The 11,833-nt window shown below is 51.6% G+C and overlaps 1 pseudogene; it reads left to right on the top strand.

The window, feature by feature from the left end:
• Window positions 1-600: 600 nt before the first annotated feature.
• LOC133063251 (myosin-16-like) overlaps window positions 601-11,833 on the top strand; it is a 41,818-nt pseudogene continuing 30,585 nt past the window's right edge.

Here is an 11,833-nt window from a genome sequence, read left to right as displayed (position 1 = left end):
ATTGTTTTCTCATCCCATTTCATGGTTAAAAGTCCATGCTTTAACCTCTCTTGGTCATCATCTTCTCCTCCATAACATCAAATCCCTGATCCCTACCTCACAGCCTTAGTGTGGGGGCATATGGGACCACAGACGCAGAAGCGTTGTGCGGTGGCTGGGGGTACACAACTCTAAGGAGTTACCAGTCTATTTGTTATTCTCAGTGGTATGTGTGTGCTTAGTCACTCAATCGTGTTGGACTTTTTGCAACCCAGTGGACTGTAGCCCACCAGGCTCCTCTGTTCATGGGATTTTCCCAGCAAGACTACTGGAGTGAGTGGCCACTTTCTACTCCAGGGGTTCTTCCAGACCCAGGGATCGAATCCTCGCCTCTTGCATCTCCTGCATTGGCAGGTAGATTTTTTACCACTAGCACCACCTGGGAAGCCATTATTCTTGGTTATTAAGACCTAATAGCACCAAGACAATGAAAGTGACATGAGAAGCAGCCCCAGCCTATACAACAGTTTTGTAAACCATCCTCTCTTTTTCCTCTAGCACCCAGGGAAGCCCTGGCTCCCACCAGTGGTTCCTTTCTGCTCCTCCCTCAGCTGAGCCACGATGCCCGGTGCATACAAAGGTGAATGTGGGGCTAATGTGGACCAGATGCCCTTCCTGGTACCTCCCGATAAGGGGAGGATCGAAGCCATGAACAAGCCCTATGACATCAAGAGGTCCAGCGGGGTCAAGAATGAGAAGGGGGGCTTGGTTGCTGGGGAGAACCAGTCTGAACAGGGTGACCAAGTCACCATGAAGACGATCACCAACCAGGTGGGTGGGAAATGATCCCCAGGATGAAACTGAGCTTTAGGAGTGCTGAAACCCTAGGACTCAAGAGGCAGGGTGGCAAGAAGAGCAGACGCCTCTGAGTCCCCTGTGCTGGGTTCAAGTGCAGACTCAATGACACTCAGCCTGTGGGGCCCTGAGCAAAACACTTTCCCTCTCTGACCTTTGGTTTTCTTACAGTAGAGATTCAAATGGGATAGGACATGAAAGTACTTTGTATGCTCTGTAAAACAGTGAATGTGTGGAAGAGATCATAACGAGAGTTGCGTGTGTGCGCGCTCAGTTGTTTCAGGCATATCCGACTGACTCCTTGCGACCCCATGGACTGTAGCCCGCCAGGCTCCTCTGTCCGTGGGATTCTCCAGGCAAGAATACGGAAGTGGGTTGCCATGTCCTCCTCCAGGGGATCTTCCTGGCCCAGAGATCAAACTTGCATCTCCTGCAGCTCCTGCACTGGCAGGCAGACTTTTTACCACTTAAGCCACCTAGGAAGCCCATCATGAGAGTTACTTATCTTTAAAGCCCCAGACAGCTCTCATGTGGAATCAATTTTCTAACCGTGAGAAGGAGCATCCCATCAAGAGTGAGGAGGAGCATCCCATCCATCAGGAATTGTGTGATGTGCCCATGATGGCGTGAGGACTGTGAGACAGGACCTGGAATGCCCTGGGCAACCCAGCTGAGCTCTCCAGTGTCATGAGCTACAGACGGTGGCACCGAGCCCCTTGCTGCATGGTGGTGCTGAGCTGGGGCTGCCTTGTCCTGGCTTAAAAGGATCCAACCCTAAACATTCAGGGGCTTTGCCGGTAGTCGTTAAACCTTTGGCGTCCTGGTGTCAGCCATGGTGGAATTGACAAAAGCTACAAATCATGGATTTTTTTTCCCCCCATATAGCTGGTTTACTAGCACAGCCCTCTCTGTTGGTCCACACTGTGTCCAGCTACAAGGACGGACTTCAGAGAGTGGCTAGAAAATCTGGTTTAGGAGACCCCTCACCTGGGGCAGACTCCTGGGGAGGCACTGGATATTTTGCTTAATCCTTTTAATAATCTTATGGTAGTAGGATGAATGAACCCTATTTTGCAGAAGATTAAAGAGATTTTAGGGAACTTGCCTACAGCCACAAAGACAGTGAATGATGAATTCAGATTCAAAGCTTGCTGCATCTGGACTCACAGAGAACAAACTTAGGGTTGCCAGGTGTGAGAGTAGGGGGAAGAGATAGGGAGTTTGGGGTCGGCATGTACACTCTGCTATAGTTAAAATGGATGGCCAACAAGGTAGGTCCTACTATATAGCACAGGGAACTCTGCTCAATGTTACGAGGTAGCCTGGATGGGAGGGGAGTTTAGGGAAGAATGGATACGTGTATATGTATGGCTGAGTCCTTTTGCTGTCCACTTGAAACTATCACAATGCTGTTAATTGGCTATACTCCAATATAAAATTAAAAGTTTAAAAAAATAAAACTGACAAATCTGGAAAAACAAAAACCCAAAGCTTACTGTGTCTGGGTCCAACGTCCATGCCCCTTCTGTAGCGTCTCCTCATCTTCCAAGTGGGCTGCGGGGGGTGGGGGGTTGGGGGGGAGCATGTGATCAGCCCTTGGGTAATTTCAGGAATAAGGGCACAGAGACCTTCCATGATCAGAACTTGGCAATATCTAAGCTTTACTCTGTGCCTCGCCCCTCTTTGAGAGGAGTGGCCACAGGAAAAAGGAGGCTGCCGCTGGGGTCCAGTGGGTTTGAATGTGAAAGTCAAGATTAACTTGCGGGAGAAGCATCCTTCTCAGAAGGGCAGGGCACTGCAGTGTTGCCAGGAATGATGGATGATGAGAGCGAAGCACCAGAGGCCCCAGTTTGGGTACAATTTAAAGACAACACAACTTCTGGGAGCGTCTGCAGTAGACACGCACACGGCAGGGTTTGGGACGGAAAAGACCGACTCATCTGGCTCTTAATGATAAAGGCACAGGATTCCATTTCTCTGCTGAGGCTGAGAGACAAGTGTTTGCCTGTGGGTCAGGCCCAGAGATCAGGAAATTACCAGAAATGGACCCTGAATGAAACCTCGCTGGATTTACTGTGGGCGTGGTGACCGTTACTGGGTGGGTTTTCCAGAGCCGTCAAGATTTCAAATTATTTGCCTGTTGAACTCATAAATTATTAAAAGTCCCAGAAATCCCAGTAGGTGTTTGAGCCTCACATCTCAGGCTTCAGGCAGCAGAAAGATATTTGTTTTCTTGATCACATGCCTTGAGCTCTGGTCCCAGATGCTGCCACAAGAGCGGGTGCTAGTTTTCATTTACAGAGGAAAAGCTGGGGTGCAGAGTGGGGATGGGAATTGGTTGTATTATTTTTACCCTAAAATATCTACTGTTCATCATTGTTGTCTTTTTTTCTTTTTGGTCTTGTGTGCTAGCTTGCTTTCAATTTTATCCTTCAAGGTGGTTTAGTGAGAGCAAGGGGAATGACTTTTTTTAATGGAAAAGTTCATTGCTATTTGGAAACCACTGCTAATTCTCAAGGCAGAGGGCCAAGAGTCGCATCTCTGCACAGGGTCCCTGGGATCAATGAGCAAGTTCAGCTACCAGAATGGACTTGGCTGAAAGAGAAGCACTGGTTGGAGGTACTCTGAACATAGGGAGGGAACATCAAGGTCTTTTTACTTGATGCCCTTCAGTTCATATAATCCTCCCAGCAACCAGCCGAGGAAGCCACTGTCATCCCTGCTTCAGAGGGGAGGCACCTAGAGCTCAGAGGGCCGTGGATGTTCCTCCCCGTCCCAACTCGATGGGACAGGGCTGCACCAGGAGTTGGGCCCACTGATCCAGTTTTTCGCCCGACGCCAGAGAGCGGGTGGTACTCTGCCCGATGCTGCCGTGGTCGTGAGACAGACAGTACTGTGTCCTGATGCGTGTGCTGTGTTTTGACCCCCAGACGCTCATCGTGAAGAAAGATGAACCCTTCCAAATTCTACCAAGCCAGCGACATGGCTGATATGACTTTCCTGAACGAGGCCAGCGTCCTGGACAATCTGCGTCAATGCTACATCAACATGAGGATCTATATGAGTGCCAGGGCCAGGGTGGGGAGGAGGGGGTGACTGCAGTTCTTCGGCCCCTCTCCTGACAGGGAGGGCGCAATCCCCTCCCCAACAACCCATGCGTGTTATGTCTGGGACAAAGGCAGAGGGACCATGCTTTTGACAGATCAGAATTTCCACCCCGAGGCTTTGGCACCTCAGTGATGGTACGATCTCTGTGGGCAGCTGATACACTCTTTGCTGAGGCTGTCATCCACAAGTGCTCCTCCTGACCCATCCCAGCAGACCCTCCAATCAAAACATCATTTCCACCCAGTGACGTCATACGGCTTCATTAAACGTCTTTCCCTGTCCGCCCATCCATCCTCCATCCATCCGTTCATCTTTCCTTTCCTACCATTCTTCCATCTTTCATTTCTCCCTTCCTTCTATCCATCCATTCAAGCATTCACTCATTCAACAAGTACTTTGCTAGGATCAGCACAGTGAGTTACCATCGGTCCCTTAACTGTCTTAGAAATCCTAAGACTTCCCAAAGGTGCTGGAGGCTAAACTCAAAACTGGGATATCAGGAAGTTTACGTGTCTGCCTAACTACATGTCTTTACTAGAAAGGAAAGAGGCAATCTGGTAGGGCTGGGTGAGCTGGGGCCCAGCTTCAAGGTCAGGGGACTTCCCTGCCGCTGGCTGCCGCTGGCTTCTTCCCCTTGCCCTACTTCAATACTGCTTCAGTTCCAGATTCAGACCTTCTGCAGCACCAGAGCTACAGGCGGTGCTGGAGGGTCTCTGGAAAACTCTTGGGGTCATTTGCTGGGCCCGTAGGCTGGTGGGGGCATCACTGGATTTCAGTCTGGGAAGAGCCACGTCTGCAGCCTGGCTGCGCCTTGAGCTTGGGCGGAGAATGTCCGTGTGGGCTCAAGGTCAAGCTCAGGGCCTGGGCTTGCTCAGAGCCCCTCTGCAGCTGAGCGCTTGCTCCCAAGGCTGGCCACACCACGACTCTGGGCGAAGGGACTGCAGGCTCTGTGGAGAGTGGCCTGCAGTCTGTGGAGAGGGCAGGAGTCTCCTCTTGAATCCAAACACCTCGGTTGAACCACTGACTGAAATACTGGGGTCGGCAGGGCAGCCGCCCTCTCGTGTCCCCCCTGCAAGGGCGGTGGGGACCTCTCCTTTTCCTTCTGGCCCAGACACAGACAGAACTCGCTTCTGGTCTGCTCTCTCTGCCCCACCCCAACCCCCAGGACAGGGCTGGAGGAAAAGAGCGACTCAGTGGCTGGATCCCGGCTGAGATACAGTGCATCTTACATCTTACATCTTCACTTGGGTTCTCTGCCTCCTCTTTGCTCCTCTTTCTTTGGGTCGCTTTCTATTTAATAAGGTTCCTTTTTTTAAAATGCAATATAATGCAGCTCTGCTAAGGAGAAGCTGGGGGTGTGTACCCGGCTTGGACCAAAATGGAAAGTTTTCGAGTTGACATGAAGAGAGGCAGAGAGTGGAGGCAAAAGAGGTCAGTGTGAACGTCCAGCAGGAGAAGTTTGGGACCCACGGATGTGGTCATTTTCTGCCCTCAAATAATTTCTTTCACTACTTCATTGGTTTTTCTGATTTTTTTTTTCTTTAAATGGGATGATTTCCTGAAAAAATTGCCATACGGTAAAATAATATCTTCTTAAGAGTAGACCAATCCCAATTGCCCACCAGTTGGCGGATTGTGTCCACAAAGTAAGAACTCCCTGAACTGTCAGGGAAAACCTCCCCCATGAAATAAATCCAAAAATCAAGATATGAAACAGTATCATGTATGTGAAATCTAAAATACGACAGAAATGAACATGTCTACGGAACAGAAACAGACCCAGAGACCCTGAGAACAGGCTGGTAGTTGCCAAAGGGGATGGGTACGGGGTGGGACGGGGAAGGAGTAGGACTCGGGGATTAGCACATGCAAGCTTTTATCTACAGGAGGGGGAAACAACATGGTCCTACTGGACACTACAGGTAACTATATTCAAGATTCTGTGATAACCATAATGGAAAAGATGATGAAAAAAGAATATATACGTATAACTGAATCACCTTGCCATACAGCAGAAATGAACACAACATTGTAAATCAACCGTGCTTCAAAAAAATTTTTTCCCGTTAAAAAAATAAAAAATAATCAGTGTCCTAGAAGACGATTGTTTGCTTTAAGAACAAGGTGAGGGGATAAGAACGTATCTCTGGGTTTGTTTGTATACTACGAGAAAAGGATATTAGAAACCAACACAGTGCTTCCTTCTGGGAGGAGGGGGCGGGCACTTGGCAGCTGGGGGACGTTTTGCTGCGTATTTGTCCGTAGAAACGATTACGTTATCAAGTCAGATACTGGGGTTGGCCAAAAAGATCGTCTGGTTTTCCCGTAAGATGTTACAAAAAAAACCCTAGTGAAATTTTGGCCAACCCAATAATTAGACCAAAAGAAAATGAAACAGATACATATTAAAGAGAAGCCTGGTTTTGCCTACTGGATAAAGAGTCAGGCATAGATTCTGCTCTCAGAGAGAGCATCACAGAATCTTTCCAGGCTGGCAGGATGCTCCAGCCAGGATGCTCTGTGATGGGCCGGGGTTCAGAGGGAAGAGGGTGTCGGGAGAAGGGCCAGCTAATCCTCTTCCTTTCCTCTCACCAGACCAACTCAGCCTTGCTCTGTGTGACAGTCAGCCCCTACCGGTGGCTGCCCATCCACGGGGCCCGCGTGGCCAACATGTACAAAGGCAAGAAGCATGCACAGAGATGTCACCCCACCCCTTCTCCATCTAGGACAGCACCTACCACGACAGGCTCATGGGTGTGTGTGGGGGTGGGGATAGGAGGGGGCTGCCGGGTCCACCATGGCGGGGCAAGAAAAATCCCTTTGCCGCTGGGGCTCCAAATGCATAAGACCCCCGTGCTACCCAGTCCCAACCTTGATCCCTCATCACCCACTGAAGATTTTTTTTTTAATATTGCTTGGTGAGTGCACTTGCTAAGTACCAGCCCTACCTCACACCCCATCTCATTTAAACATCACAAAAACATGGGATAACGAGCTAAATAATGTCCAGAACTCAAGTCAACCCTTAACCATTCCCTGGGCCATCTTTGCCATGCAGTGCAAAGTGATTTTTATTAATGTTACTATTTATGTTGCTTATGACTAGGCAGTTTTCTGGGATGGGGCTGGTAGAAATGGAGTGGCTGGTAAATTCTTGGGCCCTTCAGCAAGGATGTGGACTGCAGTGGCAGGCCTGTCGCCTCAGACCCCACGGGATCCTAGCTCTTCTTCGTCCGCTGGCCACTGCAGCTACACTCCAAGCCGGGCGGGATGCAGGGAGATGCAGGCGGCATGGCTAGGGTGATGCCAAGTGTTGAGTTTCTAAGTGTTTTCTAATTTTTCTAATTACATCTCCCTGTTGACTGTTTCCTCCCTACAAAGTGTGAAATCCAGTCTACACTAATCACTTAAGTGTCCCTTCTGCCTCCCAGTCTATAGACATGTAATTAGGTCTGTGTCTTACACATGTAATTAAGCCTTCTTAGAATTAATTGGGGGGACTTTGTATGGAAATCTGCAGGCTGGGAACAAGTGGGCCTAGCAGGGTAAGGCTGCATCTGCTCAGCTGAGTTGGGGTGAGGGGTTTCAGGGCCCAAGTCCCCTCCCGCCCCACCCTGTCTGGCCGGATGGCTGGGATGTGAAGACGCCCAGCCTGGACCTTGCATCTCTTTGCCTCTCTGCAGCCACTCCCCTCTCTGCCCTTCACTTGTCTGCTCCTGCTCTCCATCTGCAGGGGAGAATCTGGTGCCGGCAAGACTGAGAACACGAAGAAAGTCGTCCCGTACTTTGGCAACATCGGAGGAACTAGCAAACAGTCCTCAGATGGGAAGGGAGGGCCGTCTGGGGACACTTGGGGTCTCTGGGTCCACACAGCAGAGCCCTGTGACCCTCACAGCTGCTCTCTGGGTTAGGGCCACTTTACAGATGAGGAGATGGTCGCTTGGAGATAAGCAACTTGGGTGGAGTCCCATGAGGAGAAGATGGCTGCAGATCCAGATCTGACTGACCGACTGGACAGACTCTGATGCCCCAGGCCACATCTGCCCCTAGAAGTGCCATGCCAGAGCCCCGTGTGCTTGGCAGGGGAGAGAAGGGACTGCCAGCTCCTGGCTCAGCTGCTTCTGCAGGCCTGGGAGCCCCAGTGAAGGAGTCTTTTGGGCCTAGAAAAGAGAACAACAGTCTCAAAGGCCCCTTGCTGAATCATCTAACTTCGGAGAAAACAAAGCATAACTTTAGTTCCATCCTGATGCTCCAGGCCAGCTGCATCTATCTGGAACTTATCACCCCCTGTCCGGAAACCTGCCACCCCCTACACCCACCCAGAAGGCTTATCACCCCCTGCCCAACTACAAGTGTCATCTCAACAAAAGAATACTCAAAATATCCCACTTGATTGACGTTTCCCTTATCGCTTCCACAAACCTCCCTATAAGTATGAAGCCTCCCTGATCCCTCTTGGCGCTCAGCCTGGTCGTTAGGCCGACTGTCACCCCTCCTTGCCTGAATAAAGGTAACCTACTTCTGTTGAGGTCGTCTTTCCTTTTCTGCCTCGCCGGAACTGTACCTTACACCCAGGGCCCAGGGAGCACTAGCTGGGCCAGCGGCAACTGTAAAAAGCCAACAGAGAGGAAAGGAAGACTTTGGAGGAGCACCAGGGATGCCCGGGAATGGTTTTAAGGTTCACATAGGAGTCTCTCCACCAAGAGCAAAGGAAAGAAACAGCAGCTAAGAATCAAGGCCTGTCGTCTGGCAGGGGGGCTCCGATGGCAGGGGCTGCGGGGGACAGTCCTCAGGTGGTGGCCCTCCTCTCATGTCTCCTCAGTCCTTCTCTCCCCGCCTCCCCAAGTCCGTGCCTCTCCTGGGCTCCTGGCACATACACCATGTCATTTGAAAGCCCTGGGTTCCCAGGCAGCAGCCGACAGGCCAGCCCACCTTGTGTTTCTCTCTGGGTCAGGGGTCCCTGGAGGAGCAAGTCATCCAGGCAAACCCTGTACTAGAAGCATTCAGGAACGCCAAGACCACCAGAAACAACACCTCCTCCAGCTTCATCAATGTGACGGTGGCAGGGGTGACCCCAGGGTGGTGGGAAAGGCTTTATCACCCCGTCCCAAGGGAGGAAATCAGGGCTGACTGACACTCACCAGTGGGATGACACAAGTCCCAGCATCTCCTTCCCAGAGATTGTTATCAGTCAGGAACTTCCCTGGCGGTCCAGTGGTTAAGACTCCACACTGCCAACCCAGGGGACACAGGATCAATCTCTGGTTGGGGAGCTAAGGCCGCTCCCCCCCACAAGTCGTGCAGCGTGGCCAAAAAATATTAATAAATAAAAACAAAATGGTTTATAATAAATAATGCTTTAAAAAACAAACAAAAAGAGTCCAATTCAGTATTTAAATCCAGGGGCCTTGAGTGCAGAGAAGTGGGCACAAGGTGATGGAAGGATTAAGAAGTCAGAACAGGAACCCAGAGATCGCAGCGGCTGGAGGCTGATCCCCCCACCCCCACCCAGGGGCCCCACAGCGGCGGGATGCGGGAAAGGCGCTGTCCCCAGGGCCCTGGTGGCCCTGAAGCCTGCCTGGTGGGAGCTGGGTCATGGATGGAGCTCAGTGGTGCCCTGCCTTTCCCTGCTGACCCCGTATCTCCTGCTGGGGTCAGCAGGGCCTCTCACTGCCTGGAGAAGAGGGCTGGGCGGGGAGGAGGTGAGGGCAAAAGGTGATGGAGACGTTGAGACTCCGATTTCCAGGAGAGTTTGTCCTTGACTGATTTGGTGTCTCTCTTTAAGGAGACTTGGAACAGCGCCCTCTATGTGTCTGTCAGTTCAGTCACTCAGTCCGACTCTGCAACCCCATGGACTGCAGCACGCCAGGCCTCCCTCCCTGTCCATTGCCAACCCCCGGAGCTTACTCAAACTCCTACCCATTGAGTCGGTGATGCCATCCAACAATCTCATCCTCTGTCGTCCCCTTCTCCTCCCATCTTCAATCTTTCCCAGGATCAGGGTCTCTTCTAATGAGTCAGTTCTTTGCATCAGGTGGCCAAAGTATTGGAGTTTCAGCTTCAGCATCACTCTTTCCAATGAATATTCAGGACTGATAATTCCCAGTACGCCTGCCTAGGGTGGAATTCCAGAGGGTCCTAGCAGGGCACTCCTCTGCTCCATAAGATGCCCCAAAGCTGCAGGCTACCCCCCAGACCATAGGTTTAGCTCCAAGACCTGCCCACTTCCTTCTCTGCCTGTCTGAGTGGGAAATCCAGAACTCCACGTACAGCCACCTCTGGCCCAGTCACCTTCCTTCAGTACCCTTAGAATTCGGGGGTGGGGGACGCGGCATGGTGGGGCGGTCAATGAGCGACCGCAGCCAGTGAGTGACCAGGTGACAAGCTTGGTCTGGAGTGCCACACGTGCTCCCTCATGACCCTCCCTGCCCAGGGCAAGTTCATCTGGATCCACTTTGGAGCTACGGGCAAGTTGGCGGAAGCTGACATCGAGAGCTGTGAGTCAGGCCTTTTTCAGAAGGTTCTTGGGCGGGCAGGACCAGCTACCATTATGGGGTACAGCGCACAGTGAAAGCATGGGCCCCTTGTTCCAAACGTACTGAGAATTTCCACATAGCAGCAGAGGGACTCAAGCGCGGGGCCCGGCTGAGCATAGCCTGGCTCACACGCGGGAGGTCAGCCCTACTCCCGGGCCCCCCTCCTTCAGGAGCCAGCCCCCTGCCCTGGCCATGGGTCTGGGGGAGAGGGAAGAGGGCGCATGCCTGGACATGGCACTGGGCTCTATGGGGAGGGGAGCCCCACACTCCAGGGAGAATGGGCTGAACTCACGGGTAAGTTGGCTTCTTCTTTCCCAGATCTCTTGGAGAAATCTCGTGTCATCTCACGGCAAGCAGCCGAGAGGAGCTACCACATTTTCTACCAGATTCTCTCCAACAGGAAGCCTGAGCTTGTCGGTAAAGATCTTCACATCTCTCTCATTATCCCTTAACTGCTTTTCCACTATTTCCAATAACGAAAGAATTTCCTGTGTGTGGAGGGGTTCTGTGGTTCTACACAAATCTCTTTAGTTGAGAATCATGTGAAGAGGTTACAGGGAAGTTTCTCAAAGCTCGATTCACACCCACCTTCACAATAGCCTGTGAGGCTTCACACCATTGCTGGCCCATTTCACAGATGGGGCTTTGAGATGCCATGGTTGAGACATGGACCTGGGGTGCAGGGCTTTAGATCCACCTGCCTCCTCCCCTGACTCCTTGTCTGGGTTTCCCAAGTGACTGAGCGGTGAAGAATCTGCCTGCCAATTCAGCAGAGGCAGAAAACACAGGTTCGATCCCTGGGTTGGGAAGATCCCCTGGAAAAGCAAATGGCCAGCCCACTCCAGTATGTTTGCCTGGAAAATCCCATGGACAGAGGAGCCTGACAGGCTACAGTCCACGGGGTCACAAAGAGTCAAACTCGACAGAGCAACTGAGCATGCACGCACGCCTTCCGTGTCTTGCTCAGACAGCAGCAGAGAGGTCAGCCCAGGACCACTGCATGTGGACACAGTCCACCCTGGGCACAGTTCAGCAAGTGGACTGCATTCATGCCCTCAGCTGGATGCCCTGGTGCAGCCAACAACCTGCTCAACTGTCCATGGCAGACCTGCTCAGAAGCTAAGGTCCAGAGAGAGAGAGGCATGCGGCACGCGTCAGGGAAGTTGAGTGTTCGTGGGCCCTCTGGATGGAGCTCAAGCTCTCCTGTCTACCACACTCCCCACCAAGCCCTACTGCCTTCCTGACCCTGGAGCAGAGTGGCAGGCACCATTTATGTTCCTTCTCAGGCTGTAATTTCTCTCAACAGTAGAGAGAAAAGGAAAGGACAGTATTTCTTGCATCCATGTCTCTTCCAA

The sequence above is a fragment of the Dama dama genome, chromosome 10 (genome assembly GCF_033118175.1).
Source record: "Dama dama isolate Ldn47 chromosome 10, ASM3311817v1, whole genome shotgun sequence".
NCBI lineage: Eukaryota > Metazoa > Chordata > Mammalia > Artiodactyla > Cervidae > Dama > Dama dama.
Note: the sequence above shows the minus strand (reverse complement) of the source record. Positions and strands in the feature narration are given on the sequence as shown.